Here is an 18,306-nt window from a genome sequence, read left to right as displayed (position 1 = left end):
AATTTTACCACACTTAAGGGACTCATAGACGGAGCCATGGCCACTGGTCTCACCTTAATTCAGTAAGGGTAGAGGCCGTGGTGACTGACTGAAGTCAGACTTTGTTTTAAACTACTTTCATAAACGAAACCTACTTTACGCCTTTTGTTTAATGATGAATGATGATGACCCTTAAGACCTTATTTACATACTTTTAAACCTATTAAGACGATTTACTGACTTAGTATTATTTGCCTTAGGTTGAGGACCTTCGGAACGATTACTTGCACACCTTTTCCGAACCGACTTTACGACTACATTATCATTGTGAGTTATAGCATTCCCTTTTTACTTTAACTTATTTTGGGAACTGAGAATACATGCGGATTTTATGTTTTACATACTAGGCACGAGTACTTAAACTTATATATGTGTGGGTTATACAACGGCAGAAACATTCCCTTTAGCTCGGTAACGTTTAGTCATTGGTTTTTGAACCGGTGAACGCGAATCTTAGATATGGATCCATAGGGTTTGACATCCCCACTCGGGCTAGTAGCGCTAGCATTTAACGAGTGTTTAATACTTCGTAGACATACGCACTTGCCAAGTGTACTTTCAGGGGGTATAAACGTTAAGTTAGTTACCAAGTGCCCACGGTTAACATATACTTTATCATACTGTTTTGAAACGCTCTTTGTAGCACTGAAATCTTGTGGCCTACCTTACATACTGTTATACTTAAACTATAGCTCACAACCCTTTGTGGTGACGTTTTAAAGCATGTTTTCTCAGGTGCTTGAGGTTAGCTTCCGCTGTGTACTAGTCGTGCTGTAGACACCCGCTGCTTAGAGTTGTCGTCGCATGAACTACTTTACCTTACATTCAAACTTTAGTACTTTTGAACTATGACTTGTAACGACCATTGTGGTCACATCCACTTATTATTTGCTTCTACTTAGTGAAGCATGCTTTTGAAATGTAAAACATTTGATGTCGGTTATGACATCACCTTTTTATCGTGAATGCAACTTCTTTAATTACAGCATATAGTACTTAACCTTGTAATGATCCTGTTGTTGATGATTCGTACACGATGGTTTTGTACGGGGCAACACAATTGATATCAGAGCATTGGTTGTAGGGAATTAGGTTGCATTAGTGAGTCTAAGACCGACCCGAGTAGGATTCACTAATAGGACTAATCTACAACTTGCTAGTTTACTTGTTTCCGCTGAGCTTACTACATGCTAATGCTTACTTTTTCTGCTATATGCCGTATGCTACTACATGATAGCACTACTGCATGATGCTACTTGCTTTTGACTGCATGCTACTTTCATACGAATTGCTGTTATTGCCATGCTAGTTACTGTTATACATGATTTAAACTGTTGGCCTATTATTTGCTTGCTTTATGACATACTGACATGGAAAATTTATTTTTCCTTGTTCAGATGTCGGATGTTCCACCTGCTGGCATTTCGGGCAGTACAGACTCAGACCCCGTCGCCCTACCTACTGCTACACCTGCTGCTGCTACTACCGATACACCGGCCCTGACACCCACTAGTGATCCCGGCGCTTCCACTTCCGGAGCTGGTACTAGTGCACCTGCCCCAGTGTCTGCTCCCGGACCCTCGAGGTCACAGCCCCGCATTGGTAGTATTGAGATCTCCGCGGAGTTCGTGGAAGGGCCGTTTCGTAACCACATGCGCACGCCTTGCCGACGCACTCCCGATGGACCTTTAGTCGTGATTCCGCCAGGCAGACACAGACAGATGTTGGCCGCCTTCGGATGCCTCGGATTACCAGCTCAGCCACCAGTGTCACCACCACACGATTCGAATGACTCATCATCCGTCGATTCTTCATCATCAGACGACTCCAGCGATGATGAGGATCCTGCTGATAGACCTATTCAGGCACCCTCCACCCCGCCGAAGAAGCGGTACCGTTTCGACGGCACCGTCATTCCAGGGGTGAATGGAGGTCGTGCTTTTACTGACACATTTGGCCATCGTCGTAGGGTTACTGCTCGTAAACGAGTTGTGCCATACCCTGCTGACCCACAGATACGTAAGGTTCCCCGTTACGTATTGACTATTCCTGGAACCGTACCACCTAGATTTAGATACGGGCCACTTACATCTAGGGACGTACCATCTACATCCAGAGCCGGACCATCTACATCAGCACCACCGGCACCACCCGCACCACCCGCCCCACCTGAACCGCCTGCCCCACCAGCTCCCTCTAATGAGGAACTGATGAGGGAGATTGAGACTCTTCGAGCTCGAGTCACTGAGCTTGAGGAGCAGTTAGCTCGAGGAGCAGTTCACCCACCTTCACCGTAGGACTTTTGTATTAGATTTCATGATGTAATCTAGTAGTAGCTTCTTGTATTATTTATGTATTGTAAGAACTTATGTGAATGTATGAAACTTATTATTATTAATGAATGGAACTTTGCGTTATTTAATTTTTGCACGATGTTCTATTTACATTACTGTACGATAATTCTGTGGTATTTATACCTAGATACGTTCTTTAATAACATGTGATGTTTTGGTTCCATGTTGGTTACTATATACTGTATTATTACTACTTGCATACTGGATTTTGACTTGAGTCAAAATTTTTGTTTAGAACATCATGGCTAACGGTCGATCCACACCTACTGCTGCTCAAATTGAAGAGATGATCCAAGAACGTGTAGCCGCAGCCCTAGCAGAAAGAAACCTCCAAGCTCCACCACCACCACCACCAGTTATCCCACCCATTCGAAATGGGTGTACTTACAAGGAATTTCAGAGCTGCAAACCGCATAACTTCAGTGGAATCGAGGGACCGGTTGGTCTCACCAGATGGTTCGAGAAACTTGAATCAGTATTCCGAGTTAGCAACTGTTCGGAGGATAACAAGACCAAGTTTGCTTCATGCACGCTATCTGACGGCGCGCTAACGTGGTGGAACACGTTAGCTCAAGCGAAAGGCATTGATGAGGCGTATGCTACGCCATGGGAGGAATTCAAAGCGGCAATGATTGATGAGTATTGTCCAAGAACCGAAATCCAGAAGATGGAAATCGAATTTATGCAGTTAAAGGCCATTGGGAACGACCTTGATGGTTACAACAGGAGATTTTTGGAACTAGCTCTTATGTGTCCTACAATGGTCACCCCGGAATTCAAGCGTATGGAGAGATACTTCTGGGGACTCCCTAAGTCCATCAAAGGAAACGTCACATCGTCCAAACCACTGAATGTTCCCGAAGCAATGCGCATGGTGCATACCCTCATGAATCAGATTCTCATCGATGAGCCAGAGAAGGCTAAGTTTGAAGCTGGTAGTAGAGAAAAGCGAAAGTGGGATAATAACAACAACAACAACAACCACAACAACAACAACAACAACAACAACAACAGGGGGAGAAACTACGATCAAACCCCCGCCAAGAGGCACAACAATGGTGGAAACCCTAATCCCAACAACAACACCAACACCAACCCGAACTACAAAGGAACCTTACCACAATGCAAACGGTGCTACAAACACCACACTGGGTATTGCAATGTTGTTTGTGAGAAATGCCAACGGGCTGGGCATATCGGGAAAGACTGCAAGGTCACCACTTTGAATGGGAAGCCGAACCCCACAGGGCCGAAGAAGTGTTACGAATGCGGGCAGACGGGCCATTTCAGAAATGCGTGTCCAAATAAGCGAAAAGATGGCGGGCCACCCCGTGGTAGAGCTTTTAATGTTAATGCAAGGGATGCACGCGATAACCCCGACTTGGTGACAGGTATATTCAAAATCAACAATCTTTTAGCTTCTGTCTTGTTTGATACTGGTGCGGATAGAAGTTATGTATGTAGACATTTTTGCGATAAGATTAATTTGTCATTAGTCCCGTTAAAAGAGAGTATGCTTGTCGAGGTCGCCAATGGAAAACTTGAAAAGGTTGACCATATTAGTCGTGGAGCTATTATCAACATAGCTGGAGCAAATTTCGAAATTGACTTGATACCTATCAAACTGGGAAGTTTTGACGTGATCGTCGGTATGGATTGGTTGAGCAAGTTAAGGGCCGATATTATTTGTGGAGATAAAGCACTTCGCATACCATAAGGAGATGGCGAACCACTGGTTATCTATGGAGAGAGATGTACCTCGAAGTTGAATCTCATTAGTTGCGTGAAAGCGCAAAAGATTATGAAGAAGGGACGTTTTGCTGTCCTAGCACATGTGAAAGCGGTAGAAACTGAGGTGAAGAGCGTGAACGACGTTCGAATTGTGAACGAATTTTCCGATGTCTTCCCAGAGGAATTGCCTGGATTGCCGCCGCAGAGAGCCGTAGAGTTTCAGATTGATTTAGTGCCAGGAGCTGCACCTGTAGCTCGCGCACCTTATAGATTCACACCTTCCGAGATGCAAGAATTACAGAGTCAACTACAAGAGCTACTTGATCGAGGGTTTATCCAACCAAGTTTCTAGCCTTGGGGCGTACCTGTTCTGTTTGTGAAGAAGAAGGATGGGTCCTTCCGTATGTGTATCGACTACCGTGAACTCAACAAATTGACAATCAAGAATCGGTATCCTCTTCCACGAATTGACGATCTTTTTGATCAACTACAAGGATCGAGCGTTTACTCAAAGATCGATTTGCGATCCGGTTATCACCAGTTGAGGGTGAAGGAAAGTGACACGATGAAAACTGCATTTAGAACTCGTTATGGTCATTATGAGTTTCTCGTGATGCCATTCGGATTAACCAATGCACCTGCCGTGTTCATGGATCTCATGAATCGTGTCTGCAAGCCGTACTTGGATAAGTTTGTTATCGTCTTCATAGATGATATCCTCATCAACTCTAAGAGCGAAGAAGAACATGAGCAACACCTTCGACTAGTGCTTGAACTCTTGAGACAAGAGCAACTTTACGCCAAATTCTCCAAGTGCGAATTTTGGTTGAAGGAAGTACAGTTTCTGGGTCATGTTGTGAGCGACCAGGGTATCAAAGTTGATCCCGCCAAGATTGAAGCCATCAGCAAGTGGGAGACTGAAATGTCCCGTTCTTATTGATAAAAAACGTTCCATATTAATTGATTTCGTTGCGAGGTTTTGACCTCTATATGAGACGTTTTTCAAACACTGCATTCATTTTAAAACAAACCATAACCTTTATTTCATCAATAAAGGTTCAAAAAGCTTTACGTAGATTATCAAATAATGATAATCTAAAATATCATGTTCACACACGACCATTACATAATGGTTTACAATACAAATATGTTACAACAAAATAAGTTTCTTGAATGCAGTTTTTACACAATATCATACAAGCATGGACTCTAAATCTCGTCCTTATTTAAGTATGCGACAGCGGAAGCTCTTAATAATCACCTGAGAATAAACATGCTTAAAACGTCAACAAAAATGTTGGTGAGTTATAGGTTTAACCTATATATATCAAATCATAATAATAGACCACAAGATTTCATATTTCAATACACATCCCATACATAGAGATAAAAATCATTCATATGGTGAACACCTGGTAACCGACATTAACAAGATGCATATATAAGAATATCCCCATCATTCCGGGACACCCTTCGGATATGATATAAATTTCGAAGTACTAAAGCATCCGGTACTTTGGATGGGGTTTGTTAGGCCCAATAGATCTATCTTTAGGATTCGCGTCAATTAAGGTGTCTGTTCCCTAATTCTTAGATTACCAGACTTAATAAAAAGGGGCATATTCGATTTCGATAATTCAACCATAGAATGTAGTTTCACGTACTTGTGTCTATTTTGTAAATCATTTATAAAACCTGCATGTATTCTCATCCCAAAAATATTAGATTTTAAAAATGGGACTATAACTCACTTTCACAGATTTTTACTTCGTCGGGAAGTAAGACTTGGCCACTGGTTGATTCACGAACCTATAACAATATATACATATATATCAAAGTATGTTCAAAATATATTTACAACACTTTTAATATATTTTGATGTTTTAAGTTTATTAAGTCAGCTGTCCTCGTTAGTAACCTACAACTAGTTGTCCACAGTTAGATGTACAGAAATAAATTGATAAATATTATCTTGAATCAATCCACGACCCAGTGTATACGTATCTCAGTATTGATCACAACTCAAACTATATATATTTTGGAATTAACCTCAACCCTGTATAGCTAACTCCAACATTCACATATAGAGTGTCTATGGTTGTTCCGAAATATATATAGATGTGTCGACATGATAGGTCGAAACATTGTATACGTGTCTATGGTATCTCAAGATTACATAATATACAATACAAGTTGATTAAGTTATGGTTGGAATAGATTTGTTACCAATTTTCACGTAGCTAAAATGAGAAAAATTATCCAATCTTGTTTTACCCATAACTTCTTCATTTTAAATCCGTTTTGAGTGAATCAAATTGCTATGGTTTCATATTGAACTCTATTTTATGAATATAAACAGAAAAAGTATAGGTTTATAGTTGGAAAAATAAGTTATAAGTCGTTTTTGTAAAGGTAGTCATTTCAGTCGAAAGAACGACGTCTAGATGACCATTTTAGAAAACATACTTCCACTTTGAGTTTAATCATAATTTTTGGATATAGTTTCATGTTCATAATAAAAATCATTTTCTCAGAATAACAACTTTTAAATCAAAGTTTATCATAGTTTTTAATTAACTAACCCAAAACAGCCCGCGGTGTTACTACGACGGCGTAAATCCGGTTTTACGGTGTTTTTCGTGTCTCCAGGTTTTAAATAATTAAGTTAGCATATCATATAGATATAGAACATGTTTTTAGTTGATTTTAAAAGTCAAGTTAGAAGGATTAACTTTTGTTTGCGAACAAGTTTAGAATTAACTAAACTATGTTCTAGTGATTACAAGTTTAAACCTTTGAATAAGATAGCTTTATATGTATGAATCGAATGATGTTATGAACATCAGTACTACCTTAAGTTCCTTGGATAAACCTACTGGAAAAGAGAAAAATGGATCTAACTTCAACGGATCCTTGGATGGCTCGAAGCTCTTGAAGCAGAATCATGACACGAAAACAAGTTCAAGTAAGATCATCACTTGAAATAAGATTGTTATAGTTATAGAAATTGAACCAAAGTTTAAATATGATTATTACCTTATATTAGAATGATAACCTACTGTAAGAAATAAATATTTCTTGAGGTTGGATGATCACCTTACAAGATTGGAAGTGAGCTAGCAAACTTGAAAGTATTCTTGATTTTATGTAACTAGAACTTGTAGAATATATGAAGAACACTTAGAACTTGAAGATAGAACTTGAGAGAGATCAATTAGATGAAGAAAATTGAAGAATGAAAGTGTTTGTAGGTGTTTTTGGTCGTTGGTGTATGGATTAGATATAAAGGATATGTAATTTTGTTTTCATGTAAATAAGTCATGAATGATTACTCATATTTTTGTAATTTTATGAGATATTTCATGCTAGTTGCCAAATGATGGTTCCCACATGTATTAGGTGACTCACATGGGCTGCTAAGAGCTGATCATTGGAGTGTATATACCAATAGTACATACATCTAAAAGCTGTGTATTGTACGAGTACGAATACGGGTGCATACGAGTAGAATTGTTGATGAAACTGAACGAGGATGTAATTGTAAGCATTTTTGTTAAGTAGAAGTATTTTGATAAGTGTATTGAAGTCTTTCAAAAGTGTATAAATACATATTAAAACACTACATGTATATACATTTTAACTGAGTCGTTAAGTCATCGTTAGTCGTTACATGTAAGTGTTGTTTTGAAACCTTTAGGTTAACGATCTTGTTAAATGTTGTTAACCCAATGTTTATAATATCAAATGAGATTTTAAATTATTATATTATCATGATATTATCATGTATGAATATCTCTTAATATGATATATATACATTAAATGTCTTTACAACGATAATCGTTACATATATGTCTCGTTTAAAAATCATTAAGTTAGTAGTCTTGTTTTTACATATGTAGTTCATTGTTAATATACTTAATGATATGTTTACTTATCATAGTATCATGTTAACTATATATATATCCATATATATGTCATCATATAGTTTTTACAAGTTTTAACGTTCGTGAATCACCGGTCAACTTGGGTGGTCAATTGTCTATATGAAACATATTTCAATTAATCAAGTCTTAACAAGTTTGATTGCTTAACATGATGGAAACATTTAATCATGTAAATATCAATCTCAATTAATATATATAAACATGGAAAAGTTCGGGTCACTACAGTACCTACCCGTTAAATAAATTTCGTCCCGAAATTTTAAGCTGTTGAAGGTGTTGACGAATCTTCTGGAAATAGATGCGGGTATTTCTTCTTCATCTGATCTTCACACTCCCAGGTGAACTCGGGTCCTCTACGAGCATTCCATCGAACCTTAACAATTGGTATCTTGTTTTGCTTAAGTCTTTTAACCTCACAATCCATTATTTCGACGGGTTCTTCGATGAATTGAAGTTTTTCGTTAATTTGGATTTCATCTAACGGAATAGTGAGATCTTCTTTAGCAAAACATTTCTTCAAATTCGAGACGTGGAAAGTGTTATGTACAGCCGCGAGTTGTTGAGGTAACTCAAGTCGGTAAGCTACTGGTCCGACACGATCAATAATCTTGAATAGTCCAATATACCTTGGATTTAATTTCCCTCGTTTACCAAATCGAACAACGCCTTTTCAAGGTGCAACTTTAAGCATGACCATCTCTCCAATTTCAAATTCTATATCTTTTCTTTTAATGTCAGCGTAGCTCTTTTGTCGACTTTGGGCGGTTTTCAACCGTTGTTGAATTTGGATGATCTTCTCGGTAGTTTCTTGTATAATCTCCGGACCCGTAATCTGTCTATCCCCCACTTCACTCCAACAAATCGGAGACCTGCACTTTCTACCATAAAGTGCTTTAAACGGCGCCATCTCAATGCTTAAATGGTAGCTGTTGTTGTAGGAAAATTCTGCTAACGGTAGATGTCGATCCCAACTGTTTCCGAAATCAATAACACATGCTCGTAGCATGTCTTCAAGCGCTTGTATTTTCCTTTCGCTCTGCCCATCAGTTTGTGGATGATAGGCAGTACTCATGTCTAGACGAGTTCCTAATGCTTGCTGTAATGTCTGCCAGAATCTTGAAATAAATCTGCCATCCCTATCAGAGATAATAGAGATTGGTATTCCATGTCTGGAGACGACTTCCTTCAAATACAGTCGTGCTAACTTCTCCATCTTGTCATCTTCTCTTATTGGCAGGAAGTGTGCTGATTTGGTGAGACGATCAACTATTACCCAAATAGTATCAAAACCACTTGCAGTCCTTGGCAATTTAGTGATGAAATCTATGGTAATGTTTTCCCATTTCCATTCCGGGATTTCGGGTTGTTGAAGTAGACCTGATGGTTTCTGATGCTCAGCTTTGACCTTAGAACACGTCAAATATTCTCCTACGTATTTAGCAACATCGGATTTCATACTCGGCCACCAAAAATGTTTCTTGAGATCCTTGTACATCTTCCCCGTTCCAGGATGTATTGAGTATCTGGTTTTATGAGCTTCTCTAAGTACCATTTCTCTCATATCTCCAAATTTTGGTACCCAAATCCTTTCAGCCCTATACCGGGTTCCGTCTTCCCGAATATTAAGATGCTTCTCCGATCCTTTGGGTATTTCATCCTTTAAATTTCCCTCTTTTAAAACTCCTTGTTGCGCCTCCTTTATTTGAGTAGTAAGGTTATTATGAATCATTATATTCATAGATTTTACTCGAATGGGTTCTCTGTCCTTCCTGCTCAAGGCATCGGCTACCACATTTGCCTTCCCCGGGTGGTAACGAATCTCAAAGTCGTAATCATTCAATAATTCAATCCACCTACGCTGCCTCATATTCAGTTGTTTCGGATTAAATATGTGTTGAAGACTTTTGTGGTCGGTATATATAATACTTTTGACCCCATATAAGTAGTGCCTCCAAGTCTTTAATGCAAAAACAACCGCGCCTAATTCCAAATCATGCGTCGTATAATTTTGTTCGTGAATCTTCAATTGTCTAGACGCATAAGCAATCACCTTCGTTCGTTGCATTAATACACAACCGAGACCTTGCTTTGATGCGTCACAATAAATCACAAAATCATCATTCCCTTCAGGCAATGACAATATAGGTGCCGTAGTTAGCTTTTTCTTCAATAACTGAAACGCTTTCTCTTATTCATCATTCCATTCAAATTTCTTCCCTTTATGCGTTAATGCAGTCAAGGGTTTTGCTATTCTGGAAAAGTCTTGGATGAACCTTCTGTAGTAACCAGCTAGTCCTAAAAACTGGCGTATGTGTTTCGGAGTTTTCGGGGTTTCCCACTTTTCAACAGTTTTTATCTTTGCCGGATCCACCTTAATACCTTCTTTGTTCACTATGTGACCGAGGAATTGAACTTCTTCCAACCAAAATGCACACTTTGAAAACTTAGCGTACAATTCTTCCTTCCTCAATACTTCTAACACCTTTCTCAAATGTTCACCGTGCTCTTGGTCATTCTTTGAGTAAATAAGTATGTCATCAATGAAAACAATGACAAACTTGTCAAGGTATAGTCCACACACTCGGTTCATAAGGTCCATGAACACAGCTGGTGCATTAGTTAAACCAAACGGCATGACCATAAACTCGTAATGACCGTAACGTGTTCTGAAAGCAGTCTTTGGAATATCATCTTCTTTCACCCGCATTTGATGATACCCGGAACGTAAGTCAATCTTTGAATAAACAGACGAGCCTTGTAGTTGATCAAATAAGTCGTCGATTCTCGGTAGTGGGTAGCGGTTCTTGATGGTAAGTTTGTTCAACTCTAGGTAGTCGATACACAACCTGAATGTACCATCTTTCTTCTTGACAAACAAAACAGGAGCTCCCCACGGTGATGTGCTTGGTCGAATGAAACCACGCTCTAAAAGTTCTTGTAATTGGCTTTGCAGTTCTTTCATCTCGCTGGGTGCGAGTCTGTAAGGAGCACGAGCTATTGGTGCAGCTCCTGGTACAAGATCTATTTGAAATTCAACGGATCGATGTGGGGGTAATCCCGGTAATTCTTTCGGAAATACATCGGGAAATTCTTTTGCAATGGGAACATCATTGATGCTCTTTTCTTCAGTTTGTACTTTCTCGACGTGTGCTAGAACAGCATAGCAACCTTTTCTTATTAGTTTTTGTGCCTTCAAATTACTAATAAGATGTAGCTTCGTGTTGCCCTTTTCTCCGTACACCATTAAGGGTTTTCCTTTTTCTCGTATAATGCGAATTGCATTTTTGTAACAAACGATCTCTGCTTTCACTTCTTTCAACCAGTCCATACCGATTATCACATCAAAACTCCCTAACTCTACTGGTATCAAATCAATCTTAAATGTTTCGCTAACCAGTTTAATTTCTCGATTCCGACATATATTATCTGCTGAAATTAATTTACCATTTGCTAATTCGAGTAAAAATTTACTATCCAAAGGCGTCAATGGACAACTTAATTTAGCACAAAAATCTCTACTCATATAGCTTCTATCCGCACCCGAATCAAATAAAACGTAAGCAGATTTATTGTCAATAAGAAACGTACCCGTAACAAGCTCCGGGTCTTCCTGTGCCTCTGCCGCATTAATATTGAAAACTCTTTCGCGGCCTTGTCCATTCGTGTTCTCCTGGTTCGGGTAATTTCTAATAATGTGGCCCGGTTTTCCACATTTATAACAAACTACATTGGCATAACTTGCTCCGACACTACTTGCTCCGCCATTACTCATTCCGACACCATTTGTTCCTTTCGTTCTATTAACCCCTGGTCCGTAGACCTCACACTTCGCCGCGCTATGAAAATTTCTTTTACACTTGTTGCAAAATTTGGTGCAGAACCCCGAGTGATACTTTTCACACCTTTGGCATAGCTGCTTCTGATTGTTGTTGTTGTTGCGGTTATTATTGTTGTTGGGATGATTGTTGTAGTTGCTGTTGATGTTATTGTTGTTGTTGTTGTTGTTGTTGTTGTTGTTGTTGTTGTTGTTGTTGTTGTTGTTGGGCCGTTTGTTGTAGTTGCAATTGATGTTGCGATTGTTGGGATAATTGTTTCGATTATTGTTGTAATTGCTATTGTTGTTGTATTGGTGATTCTTATCACCGTTTTCCTCCCACTTTCTTTTGACTTGCTTCACATTGGCCTCTTCAGCAGTCTGTTCTTTAATTCTTTCTTCAATCTGGTTCACTAGTTTGTGAGCCATTCTACATGCCTGTTGTATGGAGGCGGGCTCGTGTGAACTTATATCTTCTTGGATTCTTTCCGGTAATCCTTTCACAAACGCGTCGATCTTCTCTTCCTCATCTTCGAATGCTCCCGGACACAATAGGCACAATTCTGTGAATTGTCTTTCGTACGTGGTAATATCAAATCCTTGGGTTCGTAACCCTCTAAGTTCTGTCTTGAGCTTATTGACCTCGGTTCTGGGACGGTACTTCTCGTTCATCAAGTGCTTGAATGCTGACCACGGTAGTGCGTACGCATCGTCTTGTCCCACTTGCTCTAGATAGGTATTCCACCATGTTAACGCAGAACCTGTGAAGGTATGCGTAGCGTACTTCACTTTGTCCTCTTCAGTACACTTACTTATGGCAAACACCGATTCGACCTTCTCGGTCCACCGTTTCAATCCGATCGGTCCTTCGGTTCCATCAAATTCCAAAGGTTTGCAGGCAGTGAATTCTCTGTAGGTGCATCCTACACGATTTCCTGTACTGCTAGATCCAAGGTTATTGTTGGTATGTAGCGCAGCCTGTACTGCGGCTATGTTTGAAGCTAGAAAAGTACGGAATTCCTCTTCATTCATATTCACGGTGTGTCGAGTAGTCGGTGCCATTTCCTTCAAAATAGTCAAATGGAACAAGTTAATCATACAGAATATTAAGAGTAGTTAATAGTATTTCATAGCATAATATGAACTCATTTATAAAAGCTTTTTCTTCATATTAGCATTTTATAAGTTTAAATTCGGGTAGTACCTACCCGTTAAGTTCATACTTAGTAGCTAATATACAATTCAACTACTACAATTCTATATGAAAAACTGATTATAATAATATTTCGCGTTCAAACTTTTACACAATATTTTACAAACTTACAATACCGCTTATTTTACATATAGCATGAAATATAGCACACAATAAATTTGATACAAGATGGTTGTGAAGATAATTCTAGCTAGTACACAAGTCGTTCAGCAAAGGCAATAAAGACACGTAATTCATACGTCCAGAAACAAGTCATGCATTCTGGTTTTACTAGGATTACTTCCCATCCTTGGTCTTGTGGAACATAACCGTTATGGCCGTTGTTAAGATAGCGTGTTGTAACGTCGTCAAAGGGACGAGGGTTACGTAATGTCCAACAGTCCCGTAACAATCTAAAAACCTCATTTCTTACCCCAATTACTGACTCCGTCACTTGTGGGAACGTTTTGTTTAATAGTTGTAGCCCGATGTTCTTGTTCTCACTTTGGTGAGAAGCGAACATTACTAATCCGTAAGCATAACATGCTTCTTTATGTTGCATGTTAGCCGCTTTTTCTAAATCACGAAGTCCAATATTCGGATATATTGAGTCAAAATAATTTCTTAACCCATTGCGTAAAATAGCATTTGGGTTCCCCGCAATATATGCGTCAAAGTAAACACATCGTAACTTATGGATTTCCCAATGTGATATCCCCCATCTTTCGAACGAAAGCCTTTTATAAACCAAGGCATTCTTGGAACGTTCTTCGAATGTCTTACAAACTGATCTCGCCTTAAATAGTTGTGCCGAAGAATTCTGACCGACTCTAGACAAGATTTCATCAATCATGTCTCCGGGTAGGTCTCTTAAAATATTGGGTTGTCTATCCATTTTGTGTTTTATACTGTAAAATAGACAAGAGTTAGATTCATAAAAAAAAATACTTATTAATACAAGCAATTTTTACATATATCATAAAGCATAAGCACACTATATTACATATATTACACCACACGAATACAACTATCTTATTCCGACTCGCTTGTTTCTTCTTCTTTGGTTTTGGTTCGTTTTGCCAAGTTTCTAGGGATATATGATGTTCCCCTAATACAAGCCGTCGTTTTCCACATTGGTTTAGAAAAACCTGGTGGTTTAGAGGTTCCCGGGTCGTTGTTACAACTTAAGGACTTCGGGGGTTGACGATACATATAAAGTTCATCGGGGTTGGAATTAGATTTCTCTATTTTTATGCCCTTTCCCTTATTATTTTCTTTTGCCTTTTTAAATTCAGTTGGGGTAATTTCTATAACATCATCGGAATTCACGTCGGAATCCGATTCATCGGAGAATTGGTAATCCTCCCAATATTTTGCTTCCTTGGCGGAAACACCATTGACCATAATTAACCTTGGTCGGTTGGTTGAGGATTTTCTTTTACTTAACTGTTTTATTATTTCCCCCACCGGTTCTATTTCTTCTTCCGGTTCCGATTCTTCTTCCGGATCCGACTCTTCTTCCGGTTCCGATTCTTCTTCCGGTTCCGACTCTTCTTCCGGTTCCTGTTCGGGAACTTGTGAATCAGTCCACGAATCATTCCAATTTACATTTGACTCTTCATTATTATTAGGTGAGTCAATGGGACTTGTTCTAGAGGTAGACATCTATCACATAATATCAAACGCGTTAAGAGATTAATATATCACATAATATTCACATGTTAAAAATATATAGTTTCCAACAAAATTTGTTAAGCAATTGTGATGACCCGGAAATTTCTGACCAAATTTAAACTTAATCTTTAACATTTCTGACACGATAAGCAAAGCCTATGAAGTTGAATCTCAAAATCTTGAACTATTCAAATACCCTTCGGTTGTTCTCAACGATTCGCGAACCATTATATGTAAATAGATACATATATATACTATAACTTGAAAACGTAACAAAGTTTTAATTGCATGATACCGTACATTAAACTTATTGGTTTATATATCTATTTGAATATATATGATTTCAAGTTATTTAGTAAACGATAGTAACATTCGATTATTGATTCGATTGATATTTAGATAAGTTAACTAAAACGTTTAAGATGAACAAGAAAAACACTAAATTGCTACAGTATTTTCAAATTGCTACAGTACCCAAAATGCTACATTGTTTTCGAAAATCACTATTTACTACAGTAAAAATTGACTTTGCTACAGTAACTTTGCTACAGTAAAACACTATTTTAAAATGTATTTTAACAAATAACAAGACGATGATTTATAGAAGTAAATGACCAAAATACTCGAAAGTTTAAGATATACTTTGAGTGGTATAGTTTAGGGATAATTTAAGGCTATATTTTGACAAAGGAACGAGTCACGAAATGTAAAATGCAAGTTTTCTAAGCGTACGAAAATGCGTTCGAGAAACCGGAACCAGGACATAAGTCGAGTGACGACGTACGACATATCGGAACAAAAATTACAAGTCAACTATGCACGTGAATTTAATATAATATATAATTAATTACATAAATTATATATATTATATATTAATATTTATATTATGTTGACAAAGATAAAAACAAACGAACCAGGCTGGTGACAGTTGGCCATGCGATCGCATGGCCATATGCCCATGAAACCATGCGACCGCATGGAAGGAGAAATCAGGCCACACTATAAAAGCTCGACCATTTCTACTTCTGATTTAATTTAATTTTACTCCGTATTATTTAAATTATTTATATTATTATTATTATTATTATTATTATTATTATTATTATTATTATTATTATTATTATTAAGATTATTATTAATCTTATTATTTTTATTATTAGTGTTATTATTTTTGCGATACAAAAATAATAATGTACATAAAATATTACGACGGAGTGCTGTCCAAGTAATTTTCAAAACGAATTTCCGAGCGAGCTAGAGCTAAGGAAAATATGGGTTATTACCAAGGAAATTATGGGTAATGTTCGGGGGTATTTTTGTGAATCAAACCTCGTGTTTATCATCTCCGATGCGTCTACGTGCTTTCCTGCAATATTGTATATCAATATTAAACTGTGAGTTTCATTTGCTCCCTTTTTAATTGCTTTTGCAATATATATTTTTGGGCTGAGAATACATACACTTTATTTTAAACGCAATGGATACAAGTACATACTAAATTCTACACCGAGTTTGAACCGAAAATCCCTTAGATTTGATAACTAGTAACTGCCGGTTATAAGAACTGGTGGGCGCGAATAGTGGTATATGGATCCATAGGGCTTGACATCCCCGTCTGTTCCAGGTATAGAAAGAAACTCTAGCCTGAACTATAAAACAGACGTATGCTATTTGAAGTTAGTACACGTTGGATTGCGTGTATTGTACATGTTGGTTGCATGTTAAACGAGGGGTACTTATTATAAACGTTAAGGCTTGGTTACCAGGGTGCTCAATTTTGTAGAACCGATTGATAAACATTTCGGATGAAACAACTGAAATCTTGTGGTCCACCTTTTATGTAAAACCTATTGATAAACGTTTTGAATAAAACAACTGAGATCTTATGATCAACCTTTACATACAGATGATTTGAAATGTTAAAACATATTGATAAACGTTTTGAATGAAACAACTGAACTTTTGTAATCCACATTGATATACGGATTATGTGTAATATTAAAACTATGAACTCACCAACCTTTGTGTTGACACTTGAAGCATGTTTATTCTCAGGTTTCTAGAAGTCTTCCGCTATTTGCTTATACGTGATACAAGATATGTGCTTGGAGTCATACATGCTATATACAAGAAACTTGCATTCACCAAACCATCACCATGTACCTTATTTTGACTGTATTGTCAACAGATGTATTATTGTAAACCATTTAAATGGTGATTGTCTATACGTAGGAATCATCAGATGTTAAAAACCTGGAATTTATATATTCATTTATGAAATACCTTCTCAAACGAATGCAATGTTACAAAACGTATCACATAGAGGTCAAAACCTCGCAATGGGACCAGATGTTGATGTATTCGTCCAGGTGGATTAGGACGGGTCATCACAGTTGGTATCAGAGCGTTGGTCTTCACGAACCAGAATTTGCATTAGTGTGTCTAACGTTATTGTTAGGATACATTAGTGAGTCTGGACTTCGACCATGTTTGCATGATAAAAGTTGTTGCTTATAATTTCTTGTTAGAAATTACCTGCTTATCATTCCTTGTGTGGAAAATTACCTGCTTATCATTCCTTGTGTGAAAAACTACCTGTTTATCAATTGTAGTCTAGACACACCTTATTGCATGGATTGCATGACTAGTGTATAGACAAAATGAATATCTTAACGTATCTGTTACTGTTACCTTTACTTGACAGTTTCCGAAAGTTTCTCCGTAATTTGCGGAACCTTTGTACTATATATAGGTATTCTATGTAATTAGAATATCATCTGATATCCGAAAATCATTTCACATTGAAAATTCTTTATCTAACCGTGTAAGATGAATTCTGCAAGTAATTCGAGTTCTTCGGATTCCGATATGGATTTCCACCTGAGTTCCGAAAGCAGTGTAACCGGAATAAATCAACCAATCAGTCATCACCAATTCTGGATGAATTGGGGATGGGTTCGTAATCAACTTAATCAATGGAGACAAGAGGAAGGCGATCCTTTCCACCAACCAAATTCACCTCTTGGCGAAGAACCTGAAGCACTTACCGGCGAACCTGTTCGTAATACCATTTTCTCTCTCATCTCTAGAGTATCTCATCACGATTATATACTATCCCATATTCTAAATCTTATTTATCCGATCGTCCGAACCACCGATCATCCCGGAATAATAGAAGAAGTTAACGAGCTTCGCGCTCGAGTTGTGGCTTTGAAGAATATGATGCGCAATTTGCAGGCATCACAGGCATCACCGGCACCACCAGTACCAGCAGCACAACCAACAACAGTACCAAGACCACCAATAACAACATCCGCACCGCAAACCTTAACCTCACAATCTGTCCCACGAGTATCAACCTCATACGCACCGTAGGCACCGAAGAATACTAATAACCATAAACGATGAAGTATTGATTCATAACTTCATTGGAGAAATATCCTGCGACGATTATGTAATCTTTAATATAGAAGAGATTATTCGTTTCTAGTTCCAACCGAAAACCAAATGAGTTTAATAACTTATTAAATCTATATTACATCTGAAGGAAATATACAT

The sequence above is a fragment of the Rutidosis leptorrhynchoides genome, chromosome 8 (assembly GCF_046630445.1).
Source record: "Rutidosis leptorrhynchoides isolate AG116_Rl617_1_P2 chromosome 8, CSIRO_AGI_Rlap_v1, whole genome shotgun sequence".
NCBI lineage: Eukaryota > Viridiplantae > Streptophyta > Magnoliopsida > Asterales > Asteraceae > Rutidosis > Rutidosis leptorrhynchoides.
This window is presented reverse-complemented; position numbering follows the sequence as displayed.